The sequence below is a fragment of the Papio anubis genome, chromosome 7, assembly GCF_008728515.1.
Source record: "Papio anubis isolate 15944 chromosome 7, Panubis1.0, whole genome shotgun sequence".
NCBI classification, from domain to species: domain Eukaryota; kingdom Metazoa; phylum Chordata; class Mammalia; order Primates; family Cercopithecidae; genus Papio; species Papio anubis.
The window spans coordinates 5,638,805-5,657,484 of record NC_044982.1 but is presented as its reverse complement, the minus strand read 5'-3'; the positions used below and the strand labels follow the sequence as shown (position 1 = coordinate 5,657,484).

The 18,680-nt window shown below is 47.7% G+C and overlaps 1 long non-coding RNA gene and 1 other non-coding gene across 3 annotated transcripts in view; both read left to right on the top strand.

Moving 5' to 3' along the window:
• Positions 1 to 18,680, top strand: part of LOC116275684 — a 146,142-nt gene that overhangs the window by 9,258 nt on the left and 118,204 nt on the right. The window contains exons 4-7 of one of the 2 annotated variants that reach the window (XR_004184771.1): positions 641 to 2,086; positions 9,106 to 9,171; positions 9,947 to 10,018; positions 13,235 to 16,517. This is a non-coding gene — a long non-coding RNA (uncharacterized LOC116275684). The remainder of the gene's footprint in view (positions 1 to 640; positions 2,087 to 9,105; positions 9,172 to 9,946; positions 10,019 to 13,234; positions 16,518 to 18,680) is intronic. The other variant, XR_004184772.1, reaches the window with a different exon arrangement.
• LOC116276251 lies at positions 929 to 1,005 on the top strand. Its single transcript, XR_004185675.1, has one exon. It is a non-coding gene; the product is annotated as a small nucleolar RNA SNORD112 (small nucleolar RNA).

The following is an 18,680-nucleotide window of genomic DNA, read 5'->3' as shown; positions in this document are numbered from 1 at the left end:
AGAACACCGGCCAGGGCGTTGGCTTTCGGGTCCTCTTAAAGACCAAAAAGTAAAGCGCTCCCCCATGGGTGCTGGGCAGCTTGGCAGGGATTTGGGACTGTGGGTGGTGAAATCACAGCCTTGGGCACACACCTGCTGGCCCCATGTCAGTGACAGGCTGCTTGGAGGCTTGGGGCTCCAGTGAGAGCATATAGATATTTTTAAAAAAAGACATTTGCGATAAAGTAAATCCCCTGTGTCTGAAGAACTTGCTCTGGGCATATGTACCCACTCCCAATCCGTCAGCAAGCATGCCCTTTGCTTTGTATTTGTAAAAACAGAAATGAAAACAAAAACAACCCACAAGCGAACAAACAAATTAAATCCCCCCCCATAAAATGTTTATTCTAATTATGCAAGAAATGGATTGATAATTAATACATGCATTAGTAAAAATCAACGACTGCAGATGAAGCCATCTTTAATGCCTCCCTCCATCCCTCCCCACCACCCCCCAGCAAATTAACTGCTCTTCTCAGTTTCAGGCATCTGGTTCCAGATATTTTTTTTGTGCATTTGCATATGTCGATAAATATACCTCTAAAATCTATGACTTTATTTTTTACATAAACTATATCATAGTGTACATTTCCTCTCGCAGCAGCTTGTGTTTCTTCCTTCAAGAGTCTGCTTAGAGATAATAAAGATCAACACTATTCCTTATAACAACACCTCAGTATCCTGTGAGCTGTACACACCAGAGTTTATTTAACCACCTTGCTGCTGGCATGAAAGCCTCAGGTCCTTTACCCTGGTGGGGGTGAATTGTGGCGGCAGGTGTAAGTAATTGCTGAGATATGGGTTTGGGGAGTGGGCTCACGAGTGTTTATGACATTATTATAAATGAATATATGAGTGCATAAATTAGCAAAATAAAAGGGGGCCTTTCTGGACCAATGACGAGACAGTGTTTATGAACAAAAGATCATGATTAATCCAGTTCTGCACAAAATACTGAGGTCCATTAGAAGACAATAGGTCTCGGCTTATTCAATCCTTTTAAGAGCTGTTTAATATTCCATGGTATGTATGCACCATTGTTGATTACACTCTTTTCTGCTGTTGAAAATCTCAGCTCTGGGGGAGGAGAATGTGCAGATAGAAGCTTTGGTCACAGTCCTAGTCGTCAGAGTGGGTCACAGATTCATAGGTGTTCATTAAATTATTTTTTAAAAAAGAATACATAAAATAAAAATGGTCCTTATGCAGATCAGTGAGGAAGCGTGTCACAAATCAAGGTTTTAATTAATAGATTCTGCTCAACTGATGCCCGATAAAAAAGATCTAAGCTGTTTCCCTTTTTTTTTTGTTACCAACGACACTGCAGTGAGCATTCTTGCAGCTAAATCTGTAAACACATCCTTGACTGTTCTTTTCCCCAGCTTCTTAGAGATGGGGTGGTGGGTTAAATTGTTTGCAAAAGTTTATTTTCATTGAATGATCTTTCTAACATGGTGTTTTGACCTTGTTACTGTCTTGCTTTAAAGCCTCCATCTGACTTCCTGGAGCTTCCGGGATGGGGTCCAAAAAATAAGGCCTTATCCTGGCATGGAAGACCCTTTAGGGTCTGGCTTGGAACTCGCCAGCCTCAGCCCCTCCCCACTGCCGTTTCCCTGCTAGGCGCACCTCATCCCCACGGGGCTACCTGTTCCTCAGCGGGCTCCCTGCTTCTTACGCTTCGCCTGGCCATGCCTTTTCAGCCAGCTTCTCTCCGGCCTTAAAGAGCAGACTTGAAATATCCCTGCTGGGGAGCCCAAAGTTAGATGTGCCCCCCAAAACACTGTGTTCAAAAGTCCTGACCCTGGAATTGGGATGCCTCATTGACATTTTTTTTCCCCAGTTAAAGGGAATGTTTTGCATTTTTCTAGAATTGATAAAACCAACTGTTAATCACTCCCCTTCCTTTGTCCCTTTCTAGAAGCCCTGGGCTCCCCCAGTGTTGCCTGGATCTGACTTTGCCTCAGTGAAAACCACCTCGAATTCTTTCTTGCACCGATGGGCAGATGGGCAGTGTCAGAGGATCGTGTCGTCTGCCCTGTGGCGCTGGGTAAGTCTGCAGTGTTGTAAAGCTGCAAACACCCTTCTGGGTGGGGCTCAGGCTGGCACCCCCAACTGCCCCAGCCTGCGCTATACCAAGTTCCCCTGATGCCTGCCTTGTGCAGGGCTCCAGAACCCAGGGTCATGGGGTCCACTGTGCAGGAGTAGCGTCTCAGTGTTGTGAGTTTGGGGGACGAGGTTTGGGGTATGGTTACAGCTTAGAAATGGCTGATTGCCATTATGGCTCCTTCTTGCCAGAGGTAAACGAGTCTGGTCCCAGAACAGGAGGAGGACACATGATGACTGGAGTAACGATGAGGGGCTCTGGGGAAGGACAGGGCTGAGAGTGAGTGCTTGGACCTTTGGGACAGAGTCATATTCTAGAAAGAGCACAGGCTTTGGGGGAGAGGGGCTGAGGCCAAGGCAGCATCCCCCAGGGGAGCTTGTCAGGAGTAACAGGAGCCACTGGCAGTGTTCTGGGCTTTTGGTCCCTTTTTTTCTCTCCCAGGGGAGGGGAGAAGGAGGCATTGCAGGAAGCCAGCCACCCCGAGCACAGACCCAGCTACAGAATAGACTCGAGTTGCGTGTCCTTGGCAAATCCCCAAGTGTTTCTGTGCCTTGGTTTCCTGATATTAAAAAAAAAAAAGGACTCATAATCTCTCTCACACAGGGCTATTGAGATCTCAATGAGGAAATAACGCAAATAAATCATCCAGCACAGTAGCCAACACGCAGTACCCGGCAAAACTCGGTAGCTCTCCCCATCTTACCCCTCCACGAAATGCTTAACCCCCTCCCTGAGACAGGCCGCCGCTCCCTTTCAGGGCAGGGAGACCCAACGGAGGAAAACAAAAACGCCAGAGAGAGCGTGAGGGGGAAATAAAAGCTGACGCTCGCCCCCCTCCCAGACACCTTCCCAGGGAAAGGGGTGCTTTCTTGAACACCTGGGGGCTGGGGAAGGGGCTGCCCTACCACTTTTAATCGGGCTTTCCCGAAAAGTTCGGTGAGAGTTTATTTTTGTGTAAATAACATATAAAAAGTCAGACTTCTCCTCAGGCAGATTTTTTGAGGCTCGTATTTTATAGACTTTGGCAAGGGTCGCTCGGAAGGAACAGTGGTTACAGTCTCCAGAGGTTCGTAATTCCTGGAAAAACTTCTGGCCAAACCTGACTTCTCCTAAATTTCACAGAAAATTCTCCCTGGGCTGGGCTCAGGCTAAATGAGCTTTTTGTGTGTCGGTACAGCCTTACCTAGTGGAAGTATGACTTGCACGTTGCCTTTTACACAAAAGGGAACCTCCTCGGCCACTGTGGACAAAGGCTCCACTCTCCGAAATTTTTGATTTGTTTACTCAGGAGCGTGAGCCTGGTCAGCCACATGTCTGACACCGGGGCTATTTCTCTGCGGCCGTAGGTAGAGCTGTCCAGGTCTCTGCAGTTTAACCCTGTGCTTCATGCCAGAAACCCGTTTCCTAACTTCCTCAAGCACAGTGCAACGGAGCTAGAGCAAAAAGGAGTGTGGGGGAGTGTTCCCTCTGTGTCCGGCAGGGGCTAAAGGGCTTGCTACCCTGTGACTTCTGCTTCTAAATAGGGATTTGGGTTGGTAACTTTTTACATCTACACCAAAGCCCTCCAGAAACCTTTCTGCACCACCAGCTATCCTGAACCAGAAATCCCTGTTCACAGAATTTCCCATGTGGGTGCCTCTTGTTCTGCCCCCTGCATTGTGCCCCCTCCCCCATTTATGTTACACATGTAAATGTCACTCTCCCAAACATTTTCACACCTGCAGCGTCAAATCAACCCTTTAATAGGTTAAAACAACAGCACCAACAAAAACCAACAAAAACAGAGGCTCCGAGAAACAAAACAGTTTTTCCCGAAGGGCTTGCAGTGCCTAACTGAGCTGCCAGGGCAGTCTGTCTGTCTGCTAGCCAGGAAGGCAAACTAGCCTGCGTGCTCCACCTGCAACACGATGCTGCCCCCCCACGGCGGGTCGGAGCAGCTGTGCCGACCCCAGGGCTGACAGATTGGGTTGTCAGGAGCAGGACAATGAGGCGGCAGTGAGGATGGGCTCCATTATTGAATGACTCTGCCCTCCTTGAAATTTTTCTGCCCCATGGAGGTGCATCTCTGCCCCTGAGGACCTTGGGCATTTCACAGACAAGGAGCCCTGGCTGGCCTCACAGTCATCCCCCATATGCACACATGCACACGCACACACATGTGCACACACACGCACATGCTGAGTGCCTGCACTGGGAACAAAGGCAAGAAAACTCCTTTAGAAACTGCAAAACAGAGGCTTGTCTAGCAGAGGTCCCCTGATAAAGGCTCTGTCTACCCACAGTTCCTGGGAACTGAACCCCTGTGAATGGGCCAGGAGAGACAGCTCCCGACTCCAGTGTAGGCTGCATTCATCAGCAGGCAGGCCCCCCAGCCCAGTCACTGTGTGAGGAGCTTTCATGAGTCCCCAGAACATCTAAGTCACAGGCTGGCAGCTGGCTGCATCTGTGGTTGCTACTCAGCCTCCAGATAAGGGCCCCTCAACCTGCCAGACCCCCTTGCTCCTTCCACTCACTCTGCCAGCCTGTTGCCCCAGAGAGGACACAGGCCAGCCTCTGTGGGCCCAGGAGACAGGGCAGCTGCTTGGCCACTCTAGGTGTTCTGGCCCTCAAGAGGGGAGTTGGCTGCAGGACAGTCCCCACCTCTCCCCACCAGCCCTGGGCACTCACCCCCATTCTCTGCTCCTCTCCCTCATTGCCTTATTGGGACAGAGGCACCCCGCCAACCATCTCTGTGCCTTTGCCATTTAGCCCAGGGCAAGCTACTTGGGAGAGGCCAAATGGTCTCACACTGACCCCTGCCTGGTCCCCTCTGGCTGCCTCGCTCACTTGCCCGCTTGCCGGCTCGGGAGTTGGTGCTGTAGGAGCTTCTCAAAGGCCTAAACATGTGGGCCACCAGCCCGGGCAGGGAGCCATGCTGCAGCCTCCCCAGCCAAGCACCGGCCTGCCTCTCTCCCCTCGGATGCCTCCTGTAACAGGGAGCTCCCTCTCTCCCCAAGCAGCCTGCTCAGGGCTCGCACACAGAGCTGCTTTGCGGAGCCCTCCCCCGTCTTTTGCATCTGCCTCCTCGGCTGTGCGGCAGCCTCCTTGCCCCCTCTGCCCTCCGATCTCTGCAGGCTCCCTCTCCTTTCAGTCATCTCCTTTCTGTGCTAAATGGCAAAACCCCCACCAATGGTGGGAACAGGTTTGGGGGCCTCTACACCTGTCCTAACACTTCCGTCTCTGCTCCTTTAGACCTGGGACAAAGCCCTTTCCCCTGCTGTTCTGCTAAAAGCCCAGGGGAGGGCGTGGTGCTCCCCTCCTGGGGCCAGCTGCTCCGTGTCTATCTGTTCAGTGGCTTCTAAGCCCTCTCGGGTTTTCTATGGCCCCTTTTCCAGTTGCCAGGGAGAACGCTCTCTACGCAGCCCCCTGCCTTTTCTGCAGGAGCTGCTGGCCTCCCGGCCAGCCCTGGTCAGCCCTGCAGTAGCAGCAGCAGCAGCAGCAGGCAGCTGCGGCAGGGCTGGGGGCTCCTGAGCCAGACAGACCGGCTTGACTCCCTGCTCTCTAGCTGCGAGACAATTCCCTTTACTTTTCAGAGTCTCAGCTTTTCCCCCGTGAAATGGAGATGAGAGTTTCTCCGTCACCGGCTTGAAGTGAGGACTAAATGAGATAAGTGTAGGCTTGCACACATCAGACACTTCATAAATGCTTGTGGAGTAGACGGTGGGACCCAGGGAGGGAGAGAGGTATGTAACAAGTGTCGCAAGAGAGAAAACAGCCTGGCCTTTCAAGACCCCGCTCCCAATACAAACGGGAACCTCTCCTGGCAGAGTCCCCTCTGCTGGCTTAATCGCACAAATCAAGTCAGCCGGAGGCAGCCCCTGGCCTGCGGAACTCACAGTAGATACAGCAGGCAGCAGAAATGACATGCAGAGCCCACATCTGCATTTAATAGACCGAGAATTTGCATTGTATATAACAGCACGAAGGGTAAAGCATGAAGGCATAAAGGAACATTTTTCCCGGTGGCTTCCTTGAAGGACCAGCTTAGACAGGGAGGGATCTGGGGAGGAGAAACCCAGCGGGGTCCAGGCATCCCATAGACTGTGGGATAGACATCCATCCATGCACTCATTCTCCAAGCCACCGCAGTGTACCTACCTTCCCCGGGCCCGGTCCCAAGCGTGAGGCTGGGGATGAAGTGATGCCGGTGGCTTCCTGTCCTCGAAGCTCAGTCGGTCTGGTGGGGGAAACAAACAGGGAATAAGTCACTGGAAATCGAGGTGATCGAGAGGGGATGCAGGCATGGAGATTTATAGAGCCCCATCTTGGAGCCAAGTCCCGAACTGGGCTGTCTGCAAAGAACTCACCCGGGCAATAACCCTGCACACTGGTCTCATGAGCCCCATTAGATTGATGAGGAAACTGAGGCACAGAAAGGCAAAGTCCTATACTCACCGTCTCTCAGCTAGTGTGAGGCTGGGCCAGGATGGAACCCCAGACTATCCAAGGCTCCCCACCACACCCTGCTGCTGAAGGCTGCTCAGCGAGGCTGTGCCGAGTGCTGGGGGGGTGTGGGTGGGCAGGGGACGGATTGATTAGTTATAAGCACCTCCCAGCGGTGCTTGAGATCCCAGCTCCTCTGTGGCCCAATCCGTTTGAAGGGCAGATTCAAAATTAGGTGGTAGCACCTATGGGCAGAGGCTTATGAAAATGGCATTATTAACCTGATGTGGAGAGGGCCCTGCCTGTCTGCAAGTAGATTGCAGATAGAGACAGAGGGGGCTGGGCTTGTTTGTGTGGACAGTGAGTTAGAGAGGACGGAGAACATCCAGGGGCCCTCCAGGGCTTCCGGACAGGGAGAACCAGATCTGGAGGGGTTGGGGCTGGACAAGTGGGAGGGGGAAGAGGGGGCACGTCTTAAGGGCGCCCCAGCACCTCAGGGAAATGCCCCAGGCTGGACTTGCAGGAGGATCTCCAGCCTTGACTCTGACACAAACAGGGACTATGGCCCTCCCCGCACCTCGGTTTCCCATCTGTGAGATAAGAGATGGAAACCAAACATCATTTCGAGAAAAACCCCCATTCCCACCACCTTCCTGGCCCCCCTCTTCCCCCACCACCACAATCACGGTTGCCAGACACCTGTCTGCTTGTCAGAGCAATATTCAACAGGAGAGTTCCTTCGGTTCCTTCCTGGAGGGAGAAGGGAGAGGTGTGGACGACAGGCAGAGGGGAGGGGAGAGGTGCCCCCGACTCAGAGAGGCCGCTGAACAGAGTTCTGCATCGGGTAGGAGTTGGGCCACCGAAGATTTGTGCCAACTCACGGTGCGGTGGAATCAGTCTGAATTCTTCAGACACCAGCCAAGAGTCTGTGGCGCCCCCACGTGCCACAAGGGGGCTGCCTGGGCCACATTTTTGAGCCCGAAAAGTGAGGAGGGGGACAGTGAAGAGGAACCAGCGCTTTTGCTCTGGCAGCGGCGCTTTTAACTGCGACAGATGCGTGCGGCGGGGGAGCCGGCCGGCAGTGCCGGGGCTGGGGGCTGCTGGGCGGGGGTGGCCGGGGCCGGGGGGCGGGGGCTGCAGGTTGCGCCCCTCCCTCACAGACGGCTGCGCTGCAATGCAGCAGGCTGCGGGAGCTGTCCCGGGAGCTGTCCTGTCCGGTGGCCGGCTTTCCAAAGTGGGGAATGAGAGATGAGGGAGGGAGCACTTCCAGGCGCTGCGTGGTGGCCAGGCGCCCAGGAAGCCGAGGGGCCCGAGACTCTGCAGCGGGGCCAGAAAGAGAAGAGTAGGGGAGGAGGCCGGGCGTGGTGGGTGGACCAGGGGGTAGCTGGAGGTGGGTGTGGACCTGGGGTCGGGCGCCAGTCAGCTTGCAGCCTATGAAGGACGGAAAGGAGGGCTACAGAGATACGGGGAAGAGTGGGGCTGAGGATAGCCAGAGCAGCTTGGCACAAGTTTTAGGGTAAAAGCATCAACTCTTATCTTTCCAAAAGAAATAAACCCCCGCCCCCAAAAGAAAGAAAAAAAAAAAAAAAAGAAAAAAAGGCATTTGAAAGCTAGACAGCTGAATCCTTCCCAGCATGACTGAGCCGGCCGCTCCAGGGTCTTCCTTCAAAGCAAGTCCAATGGGAGACAGCGTTGTCCCAGTAACCAAGCTGGGACCCGAGTCCCAGGGAAGGGCTCATCAGGTGGCCGCTCTGCCTTAAAGAGTGGTACCCTCAGGCCCTTTTCCAGTCAGGGAAGGGCCTGGGGGTCAGGGAGAGAGCTGGAGGACTTGGGGAGGCAGGGGCTGGGAGGGAGAGTGGGGAGAGGAGCGCTGGGGGGTGCAGGAAGGTCTCTGGGCAGCTGGTGGGTGTCTTGTTTTGTAGCACTCTGCACCCTGGTACATCGTCCTCGGTCCACCCGACGTGGAATGATTCTCTTCCCTCTGGATACAGCCCCTCTAGCTCCCTTTTCACTTTGAGGCGTTTGCCCCCTGCGAATCAGTTCCCTGCTACCCTGAAAGATTTCTCTCATACCCCAGGCCCCTCTGTTCTTTTAAATGCACCCTCCACACCCAGCCCTTCATCTCCTGCGCTGTATTTTCACTTGTTGATTTAAAAATCCCTTTATTATGGGACATTTCAAACAACATAAAATTAGATAAAATAGTACGTATTTTTACAGTTTACTCTATTTTCATATTGCCATCACCTGGAAATGGATGCCATCAAACCCTGACCCCTCTTATTTTGTCTAAACCCTAAACTGTGCCTCTACCCCCACTCCGCAGCCCCTACCCCTGGACTATTTCAAAGCAAATTTCAGACACCATATTGTTTCCTCTGAGCATTTTTTAGTTTGTATCTCTAAATAAGCTTTTCTTTCTTAAAAATATAGCCACAATACCATTATTACAGTTCAAAATTAATAACGTTTCCTTAATATCATCCAACATCTATGCAGCATTCAGATATTCTTGATTGACTCATAAATTTCTTTTACAGTTGGCTTGGTCAAATCAGTGTTCAAATTATCTCCTGCCCTTTCAAGAGGATCTAGGGCTCTAGAAGGTAAGTATGGCTACAAATTTAGGGGTTGAATATCTGCCTGGACCTTAAATGAGAAACTCAACCTCAGCAAACCTCAGTGTTCTCACTGAAAATGGAGCAAGTTCTGGGTCTCTCCTTGGGTTATTGAGAGGGTTAGAGCATTAACCCCTGAAGCCCCCAGCCTCATGTCTAGTATGTCAGAGACACTCAGCAAACAGTAGCTGCGAGAATGATTCTTTTTCCCAGAAATCTTTAAAGGGGAGTTGGGCAGGGGTAGGCAAAACATAGCTGGCTATCATCCATAAAACAAAAGGCTCCTGGCAGTCCAGGCCCCATGAGTGGTTAAAACAGCACATGTACTACATCCCAAAAAGGGCAGCCTACCGTCTCGGGGCTGGGTTCGCTTGGCCCTCCTGGCTCGCCATTCAGCTGCCTGACCTCAGCTGTTGTGACCCGGGACCAACAGGGGACCCCGGCAGGTGCCTATCCACTAGATGGCACTCTCTACTGTGAGTCCAGGGGGTACCACCACCCCAAACCGCTTTAGCCACTGCCCAGCCCTGGGGGTACCGCTGGGGGATGCACACCACTAAAACATCTCAGATAATTTCTAAAAAGCACTTCTCAACGTGTCATGCAAAAGATGTAGTGGTTTTTTTCCTTGCATAAATCCCAACCAGATTGCAGGAGCAGAGGGAATGAACATGTAATGACTTTGCTGAGGCCAGACACTGGTACGTCTACACTCTCTTTAAATCCTCGCTCCGGCGACATCTGATTTCCCTTTATTTTACAGATTAGAGGACTTTGAGAGGTTAGTGACTTGCCCAAGATCGGCTAGGAAGCAAGACCCAGGATTCCAACTCAGGTCTGTGTGATTCCTCTGCAAAATGGAGAGGTGGAAGGATGGATGGCAGGTCTGAGGGACGGATGGATGCCTGCATCAAGATGCATGCATAGATGGAGAGATGACTGGCTACCTGATGAATGCTGGTTATATGGATGAGTGAGTTGAAGCACAGGTGGTGGAAGGAGAGAGGAATGAGAGAGAATAGTCAATTTCTCACCAAGATCAAAGGCTTACTTGATCTTTGAAGAGAGGTTCCCTCTGAATGGAGCTCGCTGGTGAAGCTCCTGCCTTCTGTTCTGCTTCTGAGCACACTGACTGGCTCAGGTGGCTCTGGGACAACAGGTGGGATGCCAGCTTACAGGGACCAAGTCCCAGCTGTGGTGCTGGAGCTGCTCAGTGGCAACTCTCTGTCTCTGCTGCTTTCATGCAGCACTGAGGGAATAGCAGGCATCCGTCTTTCCACTGGCTATCCTGGATGACTAAGCCCTAAGCCCCAACCGCATACTCAGCCCTTCGCTGGCACTTGGCATAATTTTATCTCCTCTAAATCATCACAGCCACTCTCCACGATAGCAATTTCCATTCTCAATTAAGTGAAAAGGAAACTGAAGTTTGGGAGTGGTAAGTGACTTACCCGAAATCATATAGGGAGGAAATGCAGACCCAGGATTTGAACTCGAGTCTTCTTTCCTTCCAAACTCATCCGCTCAACCTGTTTATCTCCTTTTCTCTGTGACCGTGTCTGAAGAAATCTGCCTTGGGGTTGTCTTATGCTGGACTCACTCTCTTGGTCTGTCAGTGAGCTGAACTTCTCATCCAATCAAATCCAAGCTTATTTCCCAAGTAATATCTCTAGTGTATTCTATTTGTAATGATCACACAAGCAAGGGCCACACATATCACTGGCATCCTACAGTACAATTAATCAAGTCAAATTAGATTCCTGGCATCTCATATTCTGACTGAATGCTAATGGTAGCAGATGTAAAAATGAGTCCATTGCAAGGCAAGGAGGGAGGGGACTGGGTGGAGGGCTGAATGGTGAATCAGTAAGCCTCGCTGCAGACCTGGGTTAATATTAGCGGATAGGTTTTGAGAACCTGCTTATGGGCTAGGCCCTGCTTCACACACTCTAGGTGCTAGGGTTTCAATCTCAGCTTTGCCATTGACTACTTTCACGAGTTTGGACAAGGTATTTAATTTCCGTGCCCCATTTTCTTCAGTTCTACCAATAGTACTTTACTAATACCAATAGTACCTTACTAATGAGTACTTGAGGATTAAATGAGGCAAACATATAAATTCCTTAAAAGAGAGCATTCCAGGCTGGGCATGGTGGCTTGTGCCTGTAATCCCAGCACTTTGGGAGGCTGAGGTGGGAGGATCCGTTGAGCCCAGGAGTTCGAGACCAGCCTGAGAAACATAGGGAGACCCCAATCTCTACAAAATATTTAAAAATTATCTGGGTGTAGTGGTGCACATCTGTGGTCCTAGTTACCTGGGAGGCTGAGATGGGAAGATTGCTTGGGTCTGGGAGGTCAAGGCTGCAGTGAGCCATGATTGTGCCACTGCACTTTAGCCTGGGTGACAGAGGGAAACCCTGTCTCCAAAAAAAACAAAAACAAAAACAAAAAAAAGAATGCTTTCCAGATGATGAGCATTCAATAAATATTTACTTACAATGAAAATTACAGTCGTTACAAGTGTTGTTATTGAGGTGTCATTTGATGACAGGCAGGTAAGAATCGTTCTCCACATTTTACCAATAGCCGAACAGGTGCTCAGAGAGGCCTGTGTGCTTGTCTTTGGAGAATGAATCAGTGAAATAGAAGCAAAAATACTCATTTAAAACTGCAAGTGCTAGTGATAGAAGTGAGAGTTCTACGCAGCAAATGGGCATGATCCATCTAAGGAAAGATGAAGCCCTAAGAGAGGTGAGACTCCCGTGAAGGAATTTCCTTGTGGTGTAGGGGCTTACACAGGGGTTGCCTGGGAGCTGGGAAGAAACTGAGTAGGTAAAAGGCAAGATAAATAATTACAGTCCTGTGAATCGAAGTTTCTGAGGTTAAAATTCATTAAACTTCATGGTTTCTAGCAGTAGTGAGCAAGGTTCCCCAGTTCTCATATATGATTTCATTAAACTTTCCCTACCTGTTTTTTTGGGGGAGAAATGGTCACTTTAGAAATGTTTCTTGACTTGCTCTTTTGGAGGTGGCCAGTTGGAAAAATTCTGAGTCTCTTACCATGTGGGGCATGAGGACTGGGAAGCCTCCTTCCATTCCTGGGGCAGCACATCTGTAACTTAAGCCTAGGTGGCGTGTGGCTGCACATGGGGTGCCTCTGGCGGGGTGCAATCAGATGCCCTAACAGCCAGGTGGGAGGAGATGGGTCTAGCATTGGTGCTGACTTGCTGGGCTCTGTTGAGTCTAAGCTGTGATCCCAGAATTGCCTGACTTCAGATTCTGTGAAGTCCTGTAAGAAATGTTGTCCCTGCAGCTCCTCCAAGATGGACAGTTTATTTATTCATCCGGGTCTAATGGTACATCCTGGGGATAACCTCTGCTTCTGGGGCTGCCTGTGTGGGAAGTCAGAAACACCTTTGCAGCCCCACCCCCCGCAACGTGATTTATTCTCACACTCACATTGCCGGCTGGCAGTGGGTCACTGCTGCCAAAATGAGGCATCGGGAAGAAGTGGGAAGGCTGACTCCGGAGCGACACTGCCTGGGTTCGCCTCCCGGCTCAGCATCTCCTTGCTGTGTGACCACTTATAAGTCATCTAACTTCTCTGAGTCTCAGTTTCCCTAGGTATAAAATAGGACTAGTAATGCTTTGCTCAAATATCATCATCTCCGTGAGGCTTCCTCCCTCGTGTCACTCCCTGCCCCTGTCCTGCTTTATTTTCTTCCCTAGTTCTTATCACCGTCTTTTATTCCATGCATTAGGCTTTACCTTTTCTGATGATTTTCTGTTCCTATCTCCACCCACAGGGATGTTAATTCTCATGGGATGGGGACCTGTCCGTTTTGTTCACTACTGTATCCCCGGCACTTAGACCCAGCACCGGTACAAAGTACATGCTCAAAAATTTTGGGGGAAAAATTTATGAGATACTATTGAATCGTATCTACTCCAGAGGAGTGTCAATGTATGCAAAGTAGGCAGCATGGTGCTTGGTACAGAGTACGCATTCAATAAATATTGGCTAATTATGATTATTATGTCTAATTCACAGGCCTGTTGTGAGAATCAAACGAGATAATGTATGCTGAGGCATGCTGTGAACACTGCGTGCTGGGTACAGGAGGTACAATATTAATGATCCCTGCTGCTTGGAGGGAACTTGCACTTAAAATGTTATGCTTTTCATTTTCACACCACTTGGGAGGGAGGAAAGGCTGGTGGGATGATCGCCACCTGAGGCTCAGGGAGGGGACAGGTTTTCCCCAAGGCCCCACAGTATGAAGAAGGCAGGAGCAGGGCGCCACACTGGTGGTCTTCCCACGACTCTCATGAAAGTCCCCCAACGGACAGATTGATGTGTATATGACATTATATACGTACACCATAACTCTATATAATATATAGAATTATTTTCAGGTCCCTGAGTTGCTCTGAGGCCAGTTGTGCCAGATGGTGCACACCCAGGACAGGCTGAGGGCATAGGAAGGAAACTGGCTGTGTATCATTGCCAAGGCCCATAGTGAAGCCTCTTTGGGTTTCTTGGAATCAAGTTTGAACATCAAGAATCTCACGGCATAGACTTCTCCAAGGGCAGTCCGATTCCACAAAATGAATTTTCATTTTCCAAAGCGCATCTCTTAGTTGGATTTCTGTTTTTCAGGGTACTTGTTTAAGCTCTGATGCCGTGTCCAAAAAAGAACAGACCCCCAACAATTCCCTGCCCGAGTCCCAAACCCTTGACTTGATCTGAGCGTTGAGCTAATTCATTTCTTTGATCAAACTGGGGACTGTTTAACCAGTCAGGTGGGCGTCACGGGACGGGGAAAGGGCAGGGTGTGCGCAGGTGTGCAAGGCAGGCTACTTGAGGGATGGGCGATAGTTCAGGTCACCCTCCGGTTGGACCCACGAGGGCGCTGCGTTCCTCATTCTACAAATCGTACAAGTCGGGGCACAAGACAGAGAAGCCAGGTCACGTCTCTGCAGTTACACAGCTCACGAGTGCCTGCTGGGGTGGAACCTGGTCTGTCTGTCTGTCTAACACCAGAGCTCGGGCGCTGCTGCAGAGGGAGCCAAGATTTGGGTGAGGGAGGGGCTCAGACGTGGGGTGGAGGGTTTTGTTTGTTTGTTTTTTTAACCTGGTTGCCATTGGCATGAAAATAATAACATAACTTTGCTTGGGGGGACTAGTGCTGCGACTATCTTGCTGATGGGGAAACAGGCACAGAGACGTTAGCTCGTTTTCCTGATGTCACCCAGCTAGTCTGGCGTTGAGGCTGGATTTGGGAGGTGGGTACTGAGGTGTGAGCATATGTGCTGTACCCGTTGGGCCCACTGGCTCATGAAGTGAGCACAGGTGCAGATGGCTCGGCGATCTGGGTTTGAGGGCTTTTACCAACCCCCCAGCCGTGAGTGTGCTCTGAACTCAAGCTTGTATATTTCACATTCTCCCTTGACCCTTCTTTTTAGCCTTCACTGAAAACTCCTGCAAGCCACTGATCCATGGAAAATAAGAATACATATATTACATATATGTTGTAAATTTATATATATATATATATATCTGGAAAGGGATTGTATTCAGGATATTTGGGAGTGGTTGTTTAAGTTAGAGGGAGGCAGGGGCATGAAAGGGGAAGGGATGGAGGTGGGGACCACCAGTGGTAATTGTCATGGGTGGTTTTAACAATCAATACAATAAGAGAGAGGCATGCCAGCAGGAAGGACGGGAGTGGGTTGTAAACCAGGGATGGTGATTAATTCTCCACAACTGAGGGGCATTAAAAAGAGATCAGAGCAGTTTGTGGCTATTAATTTTGTTGTTAAAAATAATCAAGGAATAAAGAAATAAGGTAATAAAGGCCTCGAATGGAACAATTTTGAAAATGTGTTCTAGGCAAAGGATTATGACTAATCCAGGTCTGGTAACCTGATATTAACAAACAAAAAAGGCCTCGTAGGCCAGTTTCTTTTTTTTAACCAGCTTTATTTTCCATAGAATGGGCACACTGGGGTTTCTCTGCCAGAGAAGGTGAGTGCAGACAAATAAAAGCCGGCTTAATGGGTGTTGATTGAACAGTTAAAAATGAATGAATGTGCAAATAAAACTAGAGACAGCCAAGCATGTACCAATGATGGCAAGGTGTTCCTCACTCCCCAGCTTCATAAATATATCATTGACAAATAAATATTATATGTATTTGTATTGTATGTATTTAAGTTGTACAGTGTGACATTTTGATATACATATATATTGTGAAATGATTACCATAATCAAGCAAATTAACATATCCATCATCTCATATAGTTCCCTTTTTCTGTGTGTGCAGTGAGAACACGTAAGGTCTACTCTTTTAGCAAATTTCAAGCATGCAGTACATTATTATTAACTGTAGTCACCGTACTCTGCGTTGGGTCACCAGAACTTACTCCTAACTGAAAGTCTGCATTCTCTAAGATCTCCAGATTCCTCTCACTCCTGACCCCTAGTAACCACCTTTCTAGTCTCTGCTTCTGTGAGGTTATTCCAAAACAAAAGCCAGGTTCTAGGCTGTTGAGGTTGACAGTAGGCAGTATATCAACAGGTATACAGAATAATCACTGGTCTTGGGCTAAATGGTGACTTCAAGTGTGGTGGCTGCATAGTTAAAAATGAATTCAATGAGTACAAAAGTGATGAAATGAAAGAATGTCAAGAATGGACCACAAAGACAATGTTTTATGACCTAAAGATTAAGATTCATCCACTTATGTACAATTATGGACTATTTAAAATAAAACAAGACTTTTACCTCAGTGGATAAGAAGTATTTGGATGTACTAATCAATATTTTTGTTCTGGATCAGTGGTGAGTTCATCTGTGTTTACTGTGTTTAAAAAAATAAGTGAAAACATTGAAAAGGGTGAGTAGGAGTCAAATATGATTGTTACTCCAAGTCTGCATCATCTGCGTCTGTTAGGAAGAATATCTGAGTTGGCTCCTTCTTGGGTAAGATGCGTAGGGACCTATGTTTGTGATAATCATGATTCTTGTTTTTGATTAGAGTGGCGAATTAATACATACTCATTGTAATAATACAAGTTAATAAATGAATAATTGAATACAAGGAGAGCTGTGATTGGGCCAGTGGTGAGACTGTCATGACCTAAAGATTATGATTAATACTGTGCTTCTCACCTGAAGGCCATTAAAAATATCTAGTTTTTTTCATCCTTTTTAATATCTGCCTTGTGTTCCACAGAATGGAGGCTCCAGAGTGACATTAATGACACGTTGTCGATGAAGATCTTGATTGTGACCTCTGTGGAAAATGAGCCATGAACCAACCCTACTAATGTGAGTAATGTTTAGTGTTGTTGTTTTGAAGTTGGGTGGTTGGTTGATGGTTTATTATATTATTAAACGTGAATCAACACGTAAATAAAGTCAAAGATGACAGGCATGATGAGAATGTCATGAACCAAGGGTGATTAATTTCATTTAGCATAACTGTCACCAAATTAAAACACAATATTACTGGGCTGTTCTCTGTAGCAAATGAGCAAAGAAAAAAAAGCGCGTGCACACACACACACACACATACACACACATATCCTACATATATATCACATATATCATGTGTTATGTTTATACATGTATCCTATATATATCACATATGTAATATGTATTCTGTTTATTTTTTGTGTTTTCAGGCTGGGGGTGGGTTTATATATGTTTATGGGGTAATTAAACATAAATGGATGCATGTATAAACAAGATCAAAGAGAGTCAAGCATGGACTAATGAAGACAATATATCATAATCTAAGATTTATGATTGCACAGTTCTGCAAATTGGAGAGACATCAAAACACAAATATTTATGCTGTTTCATTCATTTCAGTAGCATTCCACTATTAATTTATGCACTACACTTTTGCATCAACACTTCCCTATTGAAGAAGTTTGGGATGTTAAGTCGGTGGCAGAGGGTCACATAGGGAGGTAAGGTATTGGCCATTTTCTGTTTGTTGAATAGGATTCATCATTGTTCTTTCATTATTTTTGTTTAAAGTGATAAATAAAATTTAAAAGGGCCAAGCATAGATAATGAGGATAATATTTCATGTAAAGTGAGGCTTATTAATTAAATTCTACACAAGTAAAGGCCATTAAAAATGATCCAGGGTGTTTAATTTTCTAATAGTTGCTGTTTGTTGCACAGAATGGACAAATCGTAGTTTATGTAGTCATGCAACATTTATGAGAATTTTTATTCTTACTTGGGTAGATAAGGTACTTAAATAAAATGTAATTAATAGTTCATGTTCTTAAATCTTGGCTGGAGAGTTGTTCAAGTGTGTTCATAAATAAGTAAATGAATGAATGAACAAACACATGAATAAAACAAGAGAGAGCAAACATGGGACAAAGGTGATCATATCTCATTGTCATAATTTCTTTTTATTGTATGTAGCTTCAGCATGCATTTTGAACCTAAGTTTAACTTTCTCATTCCAGAAGCAGGCTTAGTCACCCTTGACACAGTTTGTAGTTCTCCACCTCCTCCCAGTTCTTAATGTGATAGATCCAGATAACTACCTTGTACAGCCACCTCCAGGATACTACCTTCCTAAGGAACAGCTAGATACACTGACCCCACAGCCTATGTGGACCACACAGTTATACTGGCTTGCTCTAAATGCACCAGTGAGAACTCTCTGCAGGAAACCTGCTTGGGAAATGCCATAGCCTGCAATACAGGCTTTTCCCTTTCCACTGGTCCTTTGAGGCATGCAGGATCTGTAAGTAATAAACTGCTTCTGTTGTTTCATTTCAAGGGTTTTGTTGAGTTGCTTCCTCTGTGTCTCACCTGACCAACACACTTCTATCGAACTTCTTTACTGGTCAGGGATCTCCTAGAGAGTAGCTACCTTGGTAGGAATAGACTGGACATAGGTCAGACAAGAACCACAGGGGGACTGTCAGTGTAAATAAGTTTCCTGTGAGAGGGACACCTGGTAACAGATAGGATACTTAGACATTAGACTGTCTGTTGGGATAAAGACGTATCCCAGGTGCGAACCTGGGATTACAGGTGCGAGCCACCATGCCCGTCCCAAATAGAACTTTCTGCAGTGATGGAAATGTTCTGTAATCTGTTCTGTACAGTATGGTAGCTACTAGTCCCATGTGATTATTGAGTCCTTGAAATGTGGCTGGTGTTCATGAGTAACTGAATTTTTAATATTACTTAATTTTTATTAATTTAAATTTAAATAGTCACATGTGGCTACTGGCCCATGCAAGTCTGATATCCAGTGGGGCGGTCAAATTTTAAAGCTACTACATTAGTCAGTTGTGTTAAGTGGTTGGTTCATGGCAGTTTTTTGAATATTAAATATGAATATATAAATACAAAAGTTAAATAAAAGAGTTAGTTATGAGGCACTGTATTAGTCTGTTTTCACACTGCTGATAAAGACATACTCAAGACTGGGAAGAAAAAGAGGTTTAATTG